This window comes from Crocodylus siamensis, chromosome 13 (genome assembly GCF_052110815.1).
Source record: "Crocodylus siamensis isolate JL-2025a chromosome 13, ASM5211081v1, whole genome shotgun sequence".
Lineage (NCBI taxonomy): Eukaryota > Metazoa > Chordata > Crocodylia > Crocodylidae > Crocodylus > Crocodylus siamensis.
The window spans coordinates 4,526,557-4,545,459 of NC_143407.1; the positions used below are offsets into that span (position 1 = coordinate 4,526,557).

General features: G+C 50.6%; 1 protein-coding gene across 1 annotated transcript in view; it reads left to right on the forward strand.

The window, feature by feature from the left end:
• The first annotated feature begins 8,106 nt into the window (after positions 1–8,106).
• Positions 8,107–18,903, forward strand: part of SLC45A3 (solute carrier family 45 member 3) — a 37,113-nt gene continuing 26,316 nt past the window's right edge. Inside the window, exon 1 of the mRNA XM_090025530.1 lies at positions 8,107–8,186. The gene's annotated coding sequence lies outside the window, so the exon portion shown is untranslated. The remainder of the gene's footprint in view (positions 8,187–18,903) is intronic.

Consider the following 18,903-nt stretch of genomic DNA (forward strand, 5'->3'; position numbering starts at 1 on the left):
CTCAGCAGGTGGAATACGTGCTTGGATTTCAAACCCTGCTTAGCAAAACAGAACGACAACCAAGAAACCCAGCTCCGTGAGCACCTTCTCTTTTTGGCGTTCCCAGCAGCGACAATGACTTTGAACTGCAAACAGTGGGAGCTCTTCCAACATCAATAAGGATATCGACCAAGGGAGCAAGTTTATTTGCTTGGCTGCGGAAGTCCTGCTAATCTGGTAAGTGTTGCACAGTGATTCCTTCTTTAAAAGACAGCTGCACACAGCAGTGTCTGGGGGGGCCTGCTTCCAGGGAAGACCAGCAGGAGGAGGGAGTCAAGGCCGCAGAAAGTGAGAAGGCAGGGGGTTGTCGGCCCCTGCCGTCTCCTCCGTCCCTGCCGTGGGGCTTGCGAGGTTTCTAAGTGATGGATACCCCCAACAGGGGCCATGTTCTCCAGCCCTGGACAGCTCCCACTGGGATACTGCTGGACAATTTCCAAAACTCAGCGCTGGGGCAGACTGAACATTTTCCAGCAAAATTGTCTCTTAATAGAAAATTGGGTGCTATTTCTTCTGACCACGCAATTATTTGTATGTGGCTGTTGTCTGTGGGAAATGGCAAACTCTCAAAATGAAACGCTTAGTTTTCAGTTAATATTTTTTACGGGGTGTTGTTGGACAAAACACTTTTTCAAAGAAAAAACTTCCTCTTTTGAGTCGGCTGTACTAGTAGGCTGAGCTCTCCTGGGAACCTGGGCCCCCCGGGAGTGCTGAACCCTCTTGAAAGCCCCACAACAAATACAGGGCAGGATTTGCTGCGTAGCAAATCACTGGTGTTTGGAGGCGTGGGTTTCTCGAGCAGCCTCTGTGGTACCTTGTGCTCCTCAGCTACCTGGGTGCTGCTGCTGTAGGTTGCCTATGTGTAAATAGGCTGAAATGACTGTCCCCAAAGCATAGAAATGCCTGCATGGGGTTGTCATCTCGGGATCTGTTCGTCTCCTGCTTGCCTTGCTTGCAAAAGGTTGTGTGCACATGCATACGAGGCTCATGTGCTTATCTTTGGGACACTGTATTTACATGCAGCCTTCAGAAGTACAGTTCCAACCTTGGCCTCTAGATACTACCATAATATGGGCAGGGCTGTTAGGTTCCTGCGTCCACACATGGACACCTAAGTCAGTGGCTGCGCACTCAAAAGGGTCTGTTGTTACTGCTGCCAGCTGCTGCCCTGAACCTCTGCCCATGAGTTTATCTAGAAATGGCATTAAGAGCCCTTGTGTTATGAGAATCTCAGCTCCTGGCTGCTTCTCCTAAGAGGAAAAATGTATGAGACAAAAATACATTTCCTGTTTAGCGAGAAAGCAGATAAGCCCTGAAGCGTAGCCTCCTGCTCTGGCCACCCTGAGTGTAAGCAGTCAGCACAGCTGGGCGCTGCCTTTGTTTGCTCTGGTGGTGATTTTCCCCCCCCCCCCCCACTAAAGGTACGTCAGATGCAATTATCTGCACTTCCTACTCCAGGAGCATCAGTCTACACTGGCATGGAGGGGTCGGGGCTCGGGGTGCAGTGCATCACAGGTTGAAATGTCCTAAGCCTGCAGCTTCCAGCAAAAATGTCTCCCATCCTTCCCCACAAAACGGTAGTGAGTCCTCATTGGAAGTGCTATCACCTTGCCTTCAGACAGCCTGTTTCATCCAGGGGATCTCAAAGTGCTGTATAAATAGCTGGGCTCCTGGACGTGCCTGGGTGCGCTGCCAGAGGTAGACTTTATTTTCCCACTTAGCAGGGGATGGAGGTGATTTGCCTAAACTTGGGTTGTGGAGCTGACATTACACCGCAAGGGTTAGACGCTCCGTGCCTCTAAGGAGGCGCTGCGCACAGCGAGCAGGCCAGGAGCAAGATGGGTTTCAGAGCGCTTCTGCCTCTCCCAGGTTTTTGGCTGCCCCTGGGCTGGCGCAGTCTCCAGGATAAGTGAGAGCAGCCCTGGGTGGCAGCTCCCCTGTTCTAGAAAGTGCATCACTTGCAGAAAGTCAGTGGATCCAAAAAACGCCGGCTACATTGGGGTCGGACTCGGTGATCTGCTAAGGTCCCTTCTGACCCAAACATCTATGAATCCCTGGCATGCCCCTGCACCAGGGGCTGTGAATCAAGGTCCTCACGTCAGCTCTGTGAAGATGCAACTTCCTTGGGGAGCGCTCCCGTGCCTTTAGAGCCCCTGCCTGCCCCCATAGCAGCAGGGCAAACTGGCCTCCCATAACTGCTGCTGGGAGACGAAGCTGAGTCTGCTGCACCCTTTTTAGCCCTAGAAGACAAGTGCCCTCCCCGGCAGCCTCAGCTGTGCAAGTCCCGTGCTGCTTTGTCACATGCGGCGATGCAGACTCTGGAGATTGTGGCAGATAGTGCAGGCTCAGCTTGTCTGGGTATATAAGATTTAGATAAACACTGGGGTAAATCAGCATCCTGATCTAATCAGGCGCTGGCAGTTAAGCTGGCAGTTAGACCTGTATCTTCCCCTCCTGCTGGAGCATTTAACCATCTCCTGGCTTCCCAAGCTCATTATCTCGCTACAAGCCCCTGTTTAACTTTTAAGCAGGTCAATAGTCTAAGCACGTGACTAGTTCCTTTCAGAGAACTGGGCAGCACCCTGGGCCCTCAAGGGGATGGGTTTGGGGGTTCCCAGCAGTTTGCAAGACTGAGCCCCCAGATTGAAATACCAAATTTTGTCAAGATTTAGAGCACAGTGAAGCGGGGGGACAAGGACGAACTGGACGGCTCAGGGAAACGGGTAGCTTCCCAGCCTCTCAAATGCAACCCTGTGGCTGGGAATCGTTGCTGTGTGGTGGCAGACCATGAAATGAGCTGCTTGGGTCTCAGCCTGGTACCCTCCAGATGAGCATTGGTACCCCAAAAGCCAGCACTGTAATTGGAAGGGTGGGGGTGGGATTTGTCAGCGTAGGGGATGCTCTCCCCACGCTGTGCTCCCACAACTACCAACCCAGCATTTTCTGCTTCCAAATCTTTGCAGAATAAAGCTCTGCTTGTTTACAGCGAGACTCGTTGCCGGCCGGACACGGTGCCCCGATGGCTTATTTCATGTGTCGTTGCAGCTGGGACTTCCCAAACTTCCCCAGTCAGATCTGCCCCTCCTAAGAGGAATTCTGGCTCACTGATATTATTTATTGCATGTATGGTCCTAGGTGCTTGGCTGACCACTAGGAGAAATAATCCACCCCTGCTTGAAAGCTTATTATCAACAATTTTTAACAAGAGGCAACGAGTGTCAGCAATACACCGGGGAAGATGAGGAGGCGAGGGCAATGGTTACAAAACAGGCTTGTGTGTCATTATTACTTAGGGTCCTTATGTACATAATTATCCTGTTCTAAATAGATATAGGCTCTGGTTGCAGCTCAGCCAGAGGACCCACAGACACTTAAGTATGTGCTTAATTTGAAGTCAACGGGACTAAGTGTGTGCTTACTATTAAGCACAAACTTAAGTGCTTTGCTCAAGAGGGATGAACTGGACATGTGTGTGCGAGGACACTTGTGCTATCTTAATACTTGGACTCATGATAAGTAGTGCAGACATGGTGCTTTTTCTGAGTAGATGACAAGGTTTTTTTTCCAAAGGTGGTTTAGAATTACTGTCCTTATTTTACTCACTGGAGAAAATAAGATTGTCATGAAGTCTCAGCTAGTCGAGAGTGACAGACAGCTCATTTCCCTTATCCCAGTTTGTGACAGCCCAACCCGAGGTAACATGGGTCTGAGGTTCAGAGATGCTGAGCACTTACAATCAGAGTGTTGCTGAGACCCTGGGAAGTGCTGTGACATCCAGAAGCCTTGCCCAATCTGTTTTCTTCTGCCCCAAAATTTCAGCTTTCATCTGCAAGTAAAATACTGGTCCTAGTGGGACAGGTGTGGTGAGAGTCTAGGAAATGTGACCCACTGTACACGCGTCACCTATGTAGATAACTAAAGACTGGACTGATGGCCTGGACCCATCCTCATTTATCACAGCTGGGGATTAGCTTGGGGGTTTGTAGTGTTGATAAATGGTAGTCCGTGGGTATAGGCTCAGGGCCCCTTCCCCTCTTGTGTTCCTATGAACAGCTTGCCCATGGGATAAGCTAGGCCATGAACGGCAGAGCAGCTCAGCTGCTTCAGTGACTGGAGACTACTGCTGGTGTGCCCTTACCACCCGTGATGATCACTCGCCTTTCAGCTTCTATAACTGTTTCATTGCTCCTGAAAACAAGAAAGAGGGGAAGGCTCATGGAACCACCCAATCCGCTCTTGGTGATGTCTCATTTGGGCACTGGGAGTGGATAGTGTCTGTGAAATACCATTGCCTATTTATTTTTCCCTGCTGCTGTTGAGGCAAAGCCTAGCAGAGTTCATGGGCTCATCGAAACTCCCCAGGGTGATAACTTCAGCTGCAACATCTGTGCAGCCTACCATGAGGAGTGATTCATATGAGCAGTTTATTTCATGGAGAAAGCTTGGTGAGCTGTCCCCTCCCTCCCTCCCACATCCCCCAGTTTTGTTCTTGCCTGTACCTCCAGCAGTTAGTGCTCAGCACTCAAAATTTGGAACCGGTGGGCACGTCTACACATGCACATGTATTGCGCAGTAACCAAAACTACTTCACAGTACAGGCGCATGTCAACATGTGCATGCCCGTACTGCACAGTAAATATGGTGGCTTACTCTGACTTGAGCCTAAATTTAATACCTGCACCATGCAGGTATCAAATTTACACCCAATTAGTTACTGCGCAGTAATGCACATATAGATGCCTTAATGTGCAATAACACTGTGCGTGTGTGTTTGTGGACTGATTCAGGGCTAACTTGAGTCCTGAGTCAGTCCACACGCAGGATTAATGTCCTTCATTGCCTGCATGTGTAGATGCTGGCCTATTCCTGCTTACTGCGCAGTAAATTTAAGCTGGTGTAAATGCACGTGTCCACATGCCCAGTGAGTGTCAAAGAGGGCGCCTCCACATTGGGGTACCCACAATTACAGGTCCCTTTGGAAAAACCAGCTGCAGTGCTCGTGACTTATCTGAAGTCATGTAGGACCTGAGTCAGAGCTGGGAATAGAAGGCAAGGGTTTTAACTTCTGCCCTAACCACCAGTGCTCTGGGATGCTGATTTCTTAGGAACAGATACTGCCCATATGCTGTTTTGGGAGTCAGATTGCTGAAAGTCAGATGTTCCAGCCAAGAATATATTATGCAGGCCATGCTAAAGGAAACTGGCCTTGCCGTCTATCTAATTACCTGCCTCTAATTCTAAAAAAATAAGCCTTCCCCAGTTAGAAAACATGGGCGGCTTTCCCCGTCCAAATTTGGGCTCGTCTCTGGATAAAAGTAAACACCGCAAGGCGCTCTGTTTTTCAAGCGGGGCATCCAGTTCAAGCCAGACTGCAGGCAGCTTTTGCAGGAAACAGCAGCGGTGTCTCCACTGGTTTAAGTGACAGCAAGTGCAGGTGCTGCCATACTTTTCCTAGGCAGCGTGTGGGGTTACTTTTGCTGGGGAGGGAACAGCTGCTCAAAGCGCAAACAAGGCTGCTCCTACGCAGGGGCTCCAAACGGATGTGCAATGGGAATGAGCCCGGGAGACGTACAGTGTGGCTCAGCCAGGGGATGCTCTGTGGAGTAAAAGTCAATGTCTTGGTCTCTGCAGCTCGCGGAGCTGAGGGAGCGAGAATGCAAAGCAGCGGGCTGCGTTTGCCGTGGCTGCAGATCCACAAAGCCCTACTGATGTTATACTGATTTATTTATTTATTTATTTTTAACATCAGTGGAAGAGTTGGCCCAACTATCTGCAAACATGACTTTGAATTGAGAACAGCTGTTTGTGTCAGCTGCATTCCTGCCTCTCTTTCCATCTTCCATTCACGAACGTTCGCACAAGCAGATATTTGTTCACACAGATGTTTGGGGAATGGCTGTTCTCTGCATAGGGGTGCCCATCCTCACATGTGGCTAGGGGGGCTTCACGCATGAACAACAGCCCTCATTATTCCTTAAATCACGGTTCTGCTTAACCATCCAATCCGAGAGCAGTGCACGTATTGATACCAAGTGACTTCAGCAGCCGCTCGCCCACCATGAATAATGAACAGGGGATGGATGGGGCACAAACTTCCTAGGATGTGGAATTCCGTTGCATACAATCAAAAAATGACAAATAATGAACAGGTAAGTCAAACAAACGAAAGAAAACAAACTGTCCGTGCTACGGGTAAGTCGCAATCGGACACACGGGGGGTTAAAGTCTTTGGCTAAATTATTTACGATGAGTATATTATCTTGTTCTTGGTCTCAAGAAAGCCGTATCTAATTAAAATGGAAAGAGTGTTAAGATTTAATTCAGGTCTCAGTTTTATTTTTAATCTCATTGATGCATTCAGTCACAGCAGCACGTGGATCGGGACCCCTGATGCTAGACACTTCGCACAGGCACGAGCAGGGCAAGCCCAGCCCCGGAGAGGTTACGCTATGCGGTGAGGATGCCTTGGTGATGGGGCAGACCAGGTTCTTTGGGTAAATGGTATCTTTTATAAGACCAACTAAATAGTTGGAAAAATTGGTCTTTACAAGCTTTTGGGCACAAACACCCTGCTTCAGGCATAATGAGGTGCACCTGTCTGATTTAATGGTCTTCCTCTTGGGAGCAGGGCTCGGCACTCTGTGTGTGCGCATATACATATACACGTACAACCATATGTGTATATGTATGCTTGTTGTTGCGTTGATCGGAAGCTAAATAATACAGTGCTGGCCCCCTAGCATGTTAGTACAGCACGTAGTTCCTCTTTAACTGGAGACAAACCTGTGTTGTGTAAGATGTGATGGTGTGCACCATCTGCACCCTCTTTTTCAAAACCCAGATCTGCCCGTGTGTGTGTATGTGCATACATACACGTGTGTGTCTGTCTATCTATATAGTTGTACATATCTATATCTGTAGTTACATATGCAGGGTGTTTATAAAGTCCTTGTGTGACTTAGAACTTTAATAACACATGAGAGAAGCTGTAAATGGTGATTGAAAGCGTAACCCGTTACGATTTGTTTTTAACATAGCGTAAGCGATGTATAGGGTAAGGATCGCAAATGATATCCAGCAACTGGAAAATGTTTGCTACGAGTTGGAAAATCTGATTGAAGGATGTAGCCCAACGTTGAAGTCTAGACATTTGAGCTCCATGATGGTAAAACGGAACAAATGATGCTTTCTGTTGCCGTGGACAGTTTGCTTCTCTCATGTGTACATCCAGTTATGAAAGTTTAAAGTTACAGCAGGACTTCATAAACACCCTGGAAAAATCTCTATAGCTATAGATCTATCTGTCTCTGTTGATATTTTGGTATATACATTGATATCTATATCTATATACATGGATATCTGTATCCGTTTTATATAGATAGAGATATATGGCAATCATATATTATAGTTATCCATTATAGACATATGGCAATTATACTATAGATAGATATATGTCTATAAAATATATGGTATATAATATATATATTATAGATAGATGTCTATTATGTGTTTATAGCCAGATATCCATTATAGATATATGGCAACTATAATATCTATATTATAGATATATGTCGATAATATATATTGTATATAATAGATAGATGTCGATAATATATGTATATCTATATGCATATATACGTGTGTGTTATAGATGGATATCCATTATAGGTATATGGCAACTATAATATCTATATTATACATAGATAAAGGTCTATAATATATATTATAGATACCCATTATAGATATAGCAATTATAATATATATATATATATATAGTGTGTGTATGTATGTCTATATAGATAGATATACCTCTCTCTTTCTCTATATATATATCCATTATATTTCCAAGGCAATTATAGCAGGTATATTCTAGCTAGAGAGAGCTAGGTCTATAATGTACATTGTCTATAATATCTGTTACAGATCTAGCTGCTCTGCGCGGAGAAGCGCGCAGCGCGCACGGGCGGGCCCGCGGGGGCGGGGCGGGGCGGGGCGGGGGCGGGGCTGCCCGGGGCGCAGCGCCCCGCTGCCCGCGCCCCGCCCGCGGCGGCGCATGCTCGCTGGCCGGCACCGGCGCTTTAAAGGGCGGCGGGGCCGCGCCGACCCGACCCGACCCGACCCGGCGGGCGCCGGCGGAGCGGAGCGGCGAGGTAGGTGGGTAGGTAGGTGGGTGTGCGGGCGGGCGGGCGGGCCGTCGCCGTGCTCCGGGCGCTGGCGAAGCTCCCTGCAGCAGGGCGAGGACGGGGCAGCGCGCGGGGGGCGAGCGCTGAGCAGACCCGCGGCGGGGCCGGCCGGCCGGCTCTCTGGCCCCTCGCGGGGAGAGGGCGGCGTGCGGCGCGGAGCAGCTCGCCAGTCGGGGCCGGGGCCCCCGCGCCCCCGCCCGGTGCCCGAGCTGCGCCCCCGCGGGGCCGGCCTGGAGCAGGTCGGGCGACGGCTTTTCGTCCCGGCCGTGGCGCGGCTTCAGCTCCTCCCTGCAGCGGGGTGCCGGGGCAGCACTCCCCGCCCCGCGGGGCCGCGGCTGCCTGCAGGGGAGCACCAGCCTGCGCGCAGGTGCCGCGCGGTTCGGCCTCGCCCTCCTCCAGGTTTCGCGGGTGCGCAAGGGAGAGTGAGAGGCGAGATCCAGGCTGAACTGGGGAATTATTGGAAACAAATACTGGGTTAAATAGCCAACAGTGCCCCGGTGACTTAGGCACCTAAGTCACTTCGGCGTTTCTGAACATTTCACTCGCTCACCTGTGACTGGCTCCTTTGTTACCACAATGCTGACGGTCCTTGTTTCTCATCAGCATGGAGCAGTAGGCGTCACCTGCCTGCGTCCTGCATCTTCTCCTGGGCTTGTGCTCCCGTTCCGCCTGTGGGCAGTGGCGTGGTGGGGCGGCGGGGGTCGCAGGGCTGCGTGTGCTTGGAAGTTACTGGCACAAAACATCAGAGAGGCCAAGAACCTCTCGGGGCTTGAAAAAGGATGATCTAATTGCTCCGGGTCACAGAGATATCCCGGATTAATAACAAATGGCCTGGGCAAATAAAGAATTGAGAGCTTTGCAAGGGAGAGAGAACTTCAGGTTTCAAGGGATAAATTGACCTGTACCAATATGTGTGAGAGAGAGAAGGAAACTTTTTTTTTCCCTGTGGGGACTTTTATCTGCTACTGTCTACTGCGGGGCTTGCTCAAAGCTGCTGGTGCTGCTTGGCACTGCTGCGGGGGGAGCGGGGGACCAGACTGAGGGTCTGATCCTGCATGGCAGTCCCGTTCTCATGTCTTGTCCTGCCGTGGCGAAGGAAGCGGATCTGTTGTTTTAAAGCACAGGAAGGTGCTTAACCGGAGAGATAAAGAAATCTTCTAGGATGTGAGCTCCAGTCTTATAGTTTCAGTCAGTGCCCAGAGATAGCAAGGGGTGTTACTTGTACATAGCTGTGAATAGAATACAGGCATACCTCATTTTATTGCGCTTCGCAGATATTGCGTTTTTTACAAATTGAAGGTTTGTGGCAACCCTGCATCGAGCAAGTCTATCGGCGCCATTTTTCCAACAGCATTTGCTCACTTGGCATTTTTTAGCAATAAAATATTTTTTAATTAAGGTATGTACATTGTTTTTTTTAGACATAATGCTATTGCACGCTTAGTAGACTACAGTATAGTGTAAACATAACTTTTATATGCACTGGGAAACCAAAAAATTCGTGTGGCTCGCTTTATTGCGATATTCGCTTTATTGCGGTGGTCTGGAACCGAACCCGCAGTATCTCCGAGGTACGCCTGTGTACGTTCCCAGGGAGACCTGTGGGTGCCGTTATCGGTTTAGGGCAATGGAGAGTAACGTCAGATTCTGCAGAAAGCGCTACCGCCTGGGAAGAAAACTCCCATCAGCAATGTCTTGGGGTGAGAGGGGAAGTGCAATTTGCTGCTTTTTGCAGTTCACGTCTTCGAAAAGACACTCGGTACATAAATCACAAGGACTCCCGTCACTTCTGAATCGTGAGAGAAGCTGTACAGCCTGGCATGGAGCCTGCGTCTGTTTGGGGGTTTTTTGAGTAGCTGTGGGACATGGGTGTCTCATGTAAACTCTTATTCTGCTCATCTGCTCGTGTAGGTCTCTGTGGAGCACTGCCAAGTCCAGTGTTTGCCCTTCATTTGAAGTTCACCATTTCCCTGAAGTCATCCCTGGGTTGGAGCTGGGTGTGCTGTGATGAAAGATGGCTAGGATCAAACAGAAGTGTGCGAACGCCCACACTTGCACCCCCATTGGAAATTTTCAAAGGGGTCTGCACCTGCATGTGACACCTTTTTAGGGGTTCCCAAATTCGACCTTTTTTTTTTTTTTTTTTTAAAACCACTGAATTAAAACAATGGTGCTTTTCCTTCTAGCCCCATGCGGTGGATGAGCGGTGTGGGCAAAATCCTGGCTCTGCTGAAGTCAGTGGTGTAATTCCCCTTGACGTCAAGGGGGCCAGGTTCTCACCCGTTGCGACTGATGCTCTCCTATGACAACCTATCACATAGGCTACTCTTGCGTGTATAAAACCAGTAACCCCCTGGCCCATGGCTTGGCCATGCCAGTCTTACTCCGCTCCCTTCCGTTGAGTTAGACTGCAACGCGGGTGGGAGAGTGCAGAGTTGTGCTTGCAGCCTCCCCTGCCCTTTGAGGAGTGGGCGTGCTTCAGAGGACTACAGCGCAGTCGCCGTACTCTTACGATCCTGTCTTCTTCAATGCTTGTTCCCAGGCAGGCTCGCCCCGGCGAGTCAGCCTAGTCCGGGCTGGGCATCTCGGCGCCTTCACAAGACGCGCGAGCTGAGGGACGGGATTCTGGACTGGGCTGACTAGCTGGGGTGAGCCTGCCTGGCAAATCCTGGGAACATGCATTGAAGAAGACGGGATCGTAACAGTACGGTGACGTGCCCTCCTGCGCTGTAGTCCTCTGTGAGTTTAGTGGTTTATGCCTTCTAAGATTATATTCTGGATATTCTCTAGGGCGGAGAAGCTAGTGCGAGGCGGTATTTTGACTTGGTTGGGCTGGTTGGTGGTTTATTTTTTTCACTCTTTCGCATCCATATTGTCCTCATCTTACCGCGGAGAAGGCAAGGCTGAGAAATACATGCAGGATTGGAGTGGAAAATGAGTATGATGGTCCTTAGTACCTAGGGCATTTTGCTCTGCTGTCTCTGGCCGGCAGGCAGGTTCGTTTTGCTCCACAGACAACTTTGCTGTTCCTGTGGGGAGTTGCGTTGTGCCGGGGGAGTGAAATTTCCAATGTGGTCCTCCTCACCAAGCCTGGAGCGGTCCTTTAGACAACCTGCCTCCCGGCACCAGGCTTCATGACCATGCTTGCTTGCAAAACCACAAGGCCGTGTTGCAGGGGGGAAGGTGTTTCTCCAGTGCCACTTCAACATTCATCATTTCTTGACCAGGAATGGGACAGAAGTGAAGTGATGGAAGGGGAGAGGAGAAAGGTTGCAAGCAGTGAATCAGTTGAAAATGCCAAAATGGAAACAGCAACAGAAAAAGCTGCTCTTGGCTTGTCTATTCCCACCTCTGCTGCTCCGGGTGCTCTTTCTGCAGAAGAAGAAGCAGGGCTGAGGTAGGGAGTCAGGCAGGGAAGGTCCCTGTGAGAGGACCTGTGCCTTGTGAAACCTGAGAATGGTCCGAGTCATTTATGAACTAATGCACTAGGAAAACACTCTAGAAGTATGCATTTGCATATCCTAACATAAACTTCAGTATTTCCACATGCACAGAACCTCGGGAGGGAAAGAAAAAGGGGTCTTCTGCAGTCCCAAGGTGGGAGCTAGCAAGCTGATGTGGCCTAGCTGTTTTGAGGGTCTCTGTGTTTGCAGGGGACCGCCTGTGCTGTCCGGTACTGCCCTTTACTACAAAGGTGGCAGAATTAACAGCATCTCTGAGAGGGTCTGCACTAATAGCACCAAGGAGAGGTGCTTGCGCGTTCCACGTCTAAGCCACCCAGGGGCTTGATCATGCACCCCGGCTGCATGCAACCGCAAAAAGTGGCTTTTGCACTTTGGAGCTGTTCTTTGGTGATCTTTAAGCTGGTGGCCTTCCTATCGTCAAACATCAACAGTTCCTGTTTTTAATCTGAAAATATTTGTCTTGCGTTTTGCCAGTCTGCAGGAGAGAAAAAGCAGACCCTGCGAATATTGTCTGGAAAAATAAGGAATGTAATATAGGCGCATAGCCCGAATGGCTTCTGTGTGTTGGATGGAGGGAGGTTGGAACACGCTGGTGCTTGATCTCCGGGGACGTTTTTCTTTTCCTCTAAATGTGCATGTTGTGAAGCCGTGAGTGTAAGTTCAGTTGCCAGGACCTTGTTCTGTGTCTATGGTGAGGCTGCCATGGCAGCAACATGTGGCTCTGACCTTCAGTTATCTAGGAAAGCGTCTACTTCCAGTGATTTAGGCCCAGGATCTCCGAATTGCTGGTTCCAGAAGTTCAAAAATCTTGCCTCGGTCCCCAAACGCCATGAGACGAATTGAAATTGCATTGCTTTATAGAATGTACTTTGGGTCTTTCTGTTTGTTGGTTTTAGGCATCACGTTTTCAAGCTCTTATCTTCTAGCAGAAAGGCTAGAGACTTCCTTTTTTATCTGAATGAAGGCTGAAATTCTCACATGATCGCATGTCTCCAGGATCTGAGAAAAGTACCAGATATCGTAAGACTTGTGGTTAAAATCCTGTAAGCTGGTGGCACTGGAAAAATACCACTGTTCATGTAGAGTTAACTGGGGGCCAGCATAAGTCAGTGTGAATGGCTCTCTTTCTCGTGGTGCCTAGAACGTAAAGGCTTCCTGTGAAAAGATCCACCCAGCAGAGTACCTCCTATACCGAGGGAAGATGACTGGCTAGGTCGGCCCTGCTAGGATTCGAACCTGCGGTGCCGTCATCAAAACTGGAGGCCAGCGCAGTTTGGGTCTCTCCTGCCTGCTGCTAGCTGTTAGATTAGACACAATACTTAGAACCTGATCCTCCGGACAACATTGCTTTCAAAGAGGGTCTTGTTGTCTCTCTTCAGCAGAAGCAAGATTTCACTTGCAAGGCTTTAAGTCTCCAGGCACGGATTGGGCCTTTCTCATACAAGAGAGCCTTCTTGTGAGAGTGGGACATAGCTTCCTTTGTGCCTTTGCAGTGCAGAGTATTCTCCGGCTCCTGCAAAACTGGGGGTCACGTCACATATTCTTTGAGCACCACCTACCAGCACCTTCGCTCTTCTCACCTCAGCGTTTTTATTGTAGTAACTGGGCACCCCAGGGATGGCCCTGGAGCCTATCGTGCGAGGTGCCGTGAAAACATAGCCCAAAAAGACAGAAGGGGACAATGATCATTGTAAAGCCTGAGGGACTTTACCATTTAAGTCTTAAGACGAGGGAGAACAGGCGGATACGGGCAGTGGAGCAGACAAGGATGCGGCAGCCTTGGTAAACTTAACCGTGAGGTTTTTTGTAGGTGTCCCTGCGAAGAAGGGGTTTGAAGGAGGATGGTGAGGTACCTTTGCTGTGTTTGTGGGGAATCTCCTAGTGCCTCACTGATGTCTGAAACTCCTGAAGCAGGAAGCCTCGGTGCTATGTTTGAAATGCCGGTGGTGCACAGAAGAGCAAATGAAAAGAGTAGTGGCTGGAAGGATGGGTGTTTATGGCTGCATTAAGTAGACCTGGGCTGCACAATGCTGGGTGTAACTACCAACCAGTGCTGGAAGTTGCAACGAAGTGGAGAGATGCAAAGAAATTGTAGTGGGTTTACTGGGAGCCATAGTAGACAGCAGGGGAGGGGGAGAACTGGTGCTTGGTCCTGAGGAAAGAACCCGCTTGGAAATCTGTTCGACCACGGCATCGCGCCCCATGAGAAATGCTCATTGCATCAATGCTCAAGGCGCATCAAACCAGTTCTCAAGAATGTACTGTAGGGAGAAATCCTGCCTTGGCCCCTGGGGGGGAAGAGGCCTCAATAGGGCCTTTTTCATCTTTGGTTTTGATGAACACAGTCTATTTGTGCTCCTCCAGACCCTCCCATTCATTCATTGTCTGTAGCCAATGTTCGTAGCCGGGCGCGAGCCTCGTAGGCAAGAGCAGCGAACTCAAGCTGTTCCCTTTGGTGGGCTAAATTGCTCTGGGACGCTAGTACGCACATGCCGTTGTGCAGCTGAGTTGGCCTTAGATGACAGCCACAAACCCCCTACTCCCATGCACTTAAGAGGCAGCACGGACGTGGTGCTTTGTAGCTGCATGTAGGCACAGGGGAAATGGGCAGCCCTTGCAGTACTGGAACCTGCTGCCTGAGATGACCCGTGTGTGCTAAAGGTAGCACAGGAACATCGGTTACCGACAAGGGCTTTCGTAGTTTCTAGGGTCGGAAGGGACCCGAGCAGATCATGGAGTCCGGCCCCCTGCCATGGCAGGAAAGAGTACTGGGGTCAAACGACCCCAGCAAGGTGTTCATCCAACCTCCTCTTAAACACCCCCAGGGCAGGAGCCTGCACCACTTCTCTTGGAAGTTGGTCCCAGACCCTGGCCGCCCTGACCGTGAAGTCGCGCCTCCTGATGTCTAGTCTGAACCTGCCCTCTGCCAGCTTGTGCCCGTTATTCCTGGTCACTCCTGGCGGTGCTCGGGGGAACAGGGACCCCCCAGTGCCTGCTGGTCCCCCCTGACTAGTTTGTAACAGGCCACTAGATCCCCCCTCAGCCTTCTTTTGTGGAGGCTGAACAGGTTCAGGTCCCGTCGCCTCTCCTCGTAGGGCCTGCCCTGCTGCCCCCGATCATGCGAGTGGCCTCCTCTGGACCCTCTCCATGCTGTCCACATCCCTCCTGAAGTGCGGCGCCCAGAGCCGGACGCAGTCCTCCAGCAGCGGCCTGACCAGTGCCGCATAGAGGGGGAGGATCACCACCCCGGACCTGCTCGAGATGCACGACAAGGTGCGGGTGGCCTTCCTGACCGCGTCCCCACGCTGCCGGCCCATGTTCATCGTGGCATCAGTGATGACTCCAAGATCCTTTTCTGCCTCTGCCCTGCCGAGAAGGGAGTCCCCAGCCTGTAGGGATGGTGCTGGCTCTTCCTCCCCCGGCGCAGCACCTGGCACTTGTCGGTGTTGAATCCCATCCTGTTCTCATCCGCCCACCCCTGTAACCTGTCTAGGTCTGATTGCAGCCTGTTCCTCCCTTCCAGCGTGCCCACGTCCCCCACATCTTAGTGTCATCAGCAAATTTGAACAGGTGCTTTTTTTCCCCCATACCCAAGTCTCTGATGAAGATGTTGAACAGGGCGGGCCCGAGGACCGAGCCCCGGGGGACCCCACTGCCCACGTCCCCCCAGGTCTGACATGACCCGTCCATCACCGCTCTCTGGGTGCGGCCCTCCCGCCGGTTGGCAACACATCTGACTGTGTGGGGTCGACACCGCAGCCCCCAGTTTCTTAATGAGAACGGGGTGAGAGACAGTGTCAAAGGCCTCCAAAAGTCCAGGAAGACGATGTCCACTGCTCCCCCTGCGTCTGAGGGTTTGGTGACCTGGTCGTAGAAGGCCACCAGGTTGGTGTGACAGGACCTGCCGCTGATGAACCCGTGGTGGTTGCCCTGAGCATGAAGTCCCCTGCTGGCCCCTCATGGACGTGTGCCAGCATAATTTTCTCGAGCAGCTTGCCTAGGATCAAAGTAAGACTAACTGGCCTATAGTTCCCCAGGTCCTCCTTCTTCCCCTTTTTGAAGGTGGGAGCCACGTTGGCCTCTTCCAGTCCTCTGGCACCACACCAGAGCCCCACCAGTGCTCGTACAGCCGGGCCAGGGGTCCTGCAATGACCTCGGCCAATTCCTTTAGTACTCTAGGGTGGAGATCATCTGGACCGGCTGACTTGAATACGTCCAGTCCCTCCAGAAGCTCCCTAACTAGTTCCTCGCTAACCCGTGGCCCAGGTGTGCCTCCCCCGGGGCCCGAGGGGGCCCAGCAGGGAGGTGGCTGTTCCGGTCCCTGCTTAGGAAGGCGGAGGCAAAAAAAATCGTTAAACATGTTAGCTTTGCCGTCTGGTGTGACGACCAAGTTTCCCGACACGTCCTGCGAGGGCCCCGCATTACCCGGGACCTTCTTTTTACCCCCTGTGTATTTAAAGAAGGACTTCTTGTTGTCCTTAATCCGGGAAGCTAGTCCCAGTCCCATCTCTGCCTTGGCCGCCCTGACTGCCCCCCTGCATCCCCGAGCGACTGCATATAGTCATCCCTGGTGATGTCCCCTCTTTTCCATTGGGTGCGCGCCTCCCTTTTAGCTAGGAGACATTACGTTTCACCTGTGTCCCATTGCACGTTCATCTGGAAAGTATGGGCAAAGTGATTGGAGGCCGGTAAGAGAGAAAACTCTTTCCCAGAGACTGCCTGACATGGAGGCCCGTTCGTTTACCCTTCGCCAGTGCAGCACAGTGGTGGGAGTTGTTTAAAAGCATGGTAAATAGGTAACTAGTGTTCCGCCTCCCTCTTCCCCATCAGAAGTGTTCAGCACTAACACAGCTCACTTTGTATGAGTTTAACGCAAGCAAATTAGCCATGCGCAGCAAGCCCCTGGCTTGGGATGCTCCTCTGCTAGGGAGAACCCTGGATTTGAACTTGGCAGCTGACCTTCCTTGCATAATTATCATTGACCTAATAATTAAGGCTGATATTTTTTTTTCTCCGGAGGAGTGTCAATAGGAGCAGAGAGTTTAGTTCTTATTGGCTGTGGGAAGGGTTGATGCGTCTCTCTTCTGAGGCCCCTTTGAAAATCTCAGCTTGAAGCCCCTTTAGAAAAATGGGAACATTTCTTGCGGGTATGTAGAGCCAACAGGAAACCTGGAGTGAATTCCAGGCTAAAAAATGTCAGGTCAAAGTCCACCGCCCCCCCCCCCCCCAGAAGTCCATGACGATCTTTCTGTTTTTTCATGAAACTTTATATCGTTGGTAAAAATTAAATCAATGGTTTCCATTTTTTGCTTTTACCAAAGAGACTGGAAATTTTCAATCACCATAAAAACTACAATTTTTGTCCAAAATGCTTTTTTTTTTCTTTCTTCTTTTTGTCAGTGTTTTGATGCTAGATCTCCAACCAGCTGTAATGATGCTAGAACCATTATAACCTTAATTAACACAGAAGAGGCTGCTGAGGCTATAAAGGCCGTTCCCAAAACAGCTCCTTTTCAGATGGAGGTTGGACCCAAGACAGTCCAAGGAGAGCTGTGGTCTAGAGCCTCGTTCACCTGCCGCTCGCACACTCGCTTTGGTCTGATATGATGGATGGGAGTCCCCCCCCCCCACTTCCAGCTGCCTTGAGGCTATTCCTCAAACTGCAAAGACTCTTTGTCCTTTTCAAAGCCATGACCTCATTTCAGAGACTGAAAACAGAGAGGGAGAAAACCACCGACCTGTCGGCAGAGGTCAAAGGGCTCATTGAGAGATATGTTAGCATCAAACTCCTCCAGCAGGGACACAAATAACTGGAATTGCGGACCAGAAAATTACCATGAAAAAATGTACTAACTACCATGTGGTCACAAAGGAGCCCATTAGTTCTGTGTGTGTCTAGGATTCAAAGTGCATCCTCTGGGGAAGAGCACAAGGTCATGCTCTGGAAACTTCAAGCAGAGAGGGCTCTCTAGCATTGTCTTCCTCTCCATGCCATCTCATGCAAAGTTTTTGGATAGCGGTGGTCCTTGGTGTCTAGAAGAGGTTGTGTTGCAGGGGGTTGGGGTGGGAATTGCCCTCATCCTGAAGACCTGCTTGCACCCAGTGCCTTCTAGCCTTGCAATGGGGCTCCCTTTGGAGGAAGTGCAACTGGAGCGTCATTGCTATTACTTAATTGCCCACAGGGGTGATTATTATGAGGCTGTCGCACCCTTTTGCCACCAGTCCCAGCAGCCGAGCTCTTCAGCCTTGCACCGGTCCGAGGAAGTTGTGAATAGTCTCCCTTAACAAGTCGAGGAACTGGGGGTGGAAGAGCTCAAATGCTGCCCTTCTGTAGCAACTTCTGGCTCCTCGTAAACCAGCCACGAGGAGTGCTTGAGCAACCTGCCCCCACGATGTTTCCATGTCCTTAAGAAACACCCCATGCCTGGACTGGTTCAGCGCGCAGAAATCCTGTGGCTCCCGTCATGCACCGAGGGCTGAGAGGGATGGTGCCACCTCATTGCTGAGTCAAGTCCCTGGTCAGGCAGCATCCCCTTCTCATCATAACGGAGAAGTTCAGTTCTGCTTCCTATTGCCCTAGACCCTTCCTGTTGATTTTCTAGGAACAGAAATCGGATGGGCAAGCACTTTTATAAGCACTTGTCCTCCCACTCTTTTTTTGGCCAGTGCAGCATGGTTCCCTTGCACAACAGCCCACAGGGTTTCACACAAGTAACCAGAGATTGTGGCAGTGGAGACCTGTCGTGTCCCACGGGTGTGCCCAGGTGGGTCTGACTGGCTGTGAAATTCCCCTGCCCCTTCTAAAAGTTTGGAGGCTGGTTCACCATTGTCCTATTATGAATAGCTCCAGGGTACAAGAGAGGATGTTCTGCGTGTGGACTCCCAAGCAGAAATGTCCATAGGAGAACCGTCGGGGAAGGTGCAGCATCAGATCCTTGTCCAAGCAGCTCGGGACGTTTGAGCCCTTCGCGAATTAGTCAGATGGAGGGGCCACAAAACAAAAAAGTTTACAACTAATGACTGAATGGTGGTAACACTTCCTCCAACCCCGCAGCTCTGGGACTGGCTGTGCCGGTTCCCGGCTGGCAGGGAGGGGCCCTCTCCTGCTGCCATTTTCGGCCTGCCCTTTCTAAGCCTGTTGCATTTTTGAGATTCTTGACACCATGGGGTGATGTTAAGTGGATGAGGTATCTGTCTGGGGAGGAGGGCAGCGGGGCTGT